The sequence below is a fragment of the Rhagoletis pomonella genome, unplaced genomic scaffold (assembly GCF_013731165.1).
Source record: "Rhagoletis pomonella isolate Grant_MI unplaced genomic scaffold, Rhpom_1.0 Rhpom_scaffold_00002, whole genome shotgun sequence".
Lineage (NCBI taxonomy): Eukaryota > Metazoa > Arthropoda > Insecta > Diptera > Tephritidae > Rhagoletis > Rhagoletis pomonella.
The window spans coordinates 112,169,745-112,170,536 of record NW_023458556.1 but is presented as its reverse complement, the minus strand read 5'-3'; positions in this window follow the sequence as shown (position 1 = coordinate 112,170,536).

Genomic DNA, 792 nt, shown 5'->3' with positions numbered 1-792 from the left:
AAACTATGAATAATATTGCTAGTTTAAGGGCAAATAATTTTTTTCTTGTCTTAAAATTGTATATGTAGCTACATATTTATAAGTTTGAATTGGTAAAATAGAAATTGAAAAATACTGTATTAGTTTTTGTTAAAAATTAATAACCTTATTGACTGTAAATATTTTAATTGTACCTTGTCATAAGCAGCTGAGTTCGTTTTCGCCGTAGTTATGTTTTACTGAGCGAAATTTTTGGGCGAAAGTTGCCGCCGTCCTCGCACTACTGCGCGAAAATTCACCGTTCGACGGTATTCTGTTTCAACGGTAACACCGACCTACGAGCGCACGCGCCGAGAAGCCAGCGGCAAGCAAACGAGGACTTCATTAGCTCTGCCCTCGCGAGGGCGTCGACGCGAGCGAGGCACTCATTTGTTGTAGCAGACGAGCCAGGCGAGTAAATGAGCGAGGCAAATGAGGAAGCAGATTAGACATGCAAACGGGTTGTTTGGTCAGTAAAAATTTATGGGATAAAAATTGCATCAACTAAGAATTTCGAGTAAAGGATTGTATATACACATGCAGATATGTATATATATACATATATCCACAAATGTATGTATTTATTTGTGTATGTATAGATATGGTCTCATGTACAGAAGAATAGATGCGTGCTATTTTCAGGGTGGGCAAAAACTCGGAGTTCGAGCGAGCGAGTGAGCAAACTCCTACTCAATTCCTCGCAGACAACGAGGCGCTCGCAGCTCGTACTCGTAGCAGCAATGAGGCGAGGCACGAGAAGTTTGGCTCGCTCGC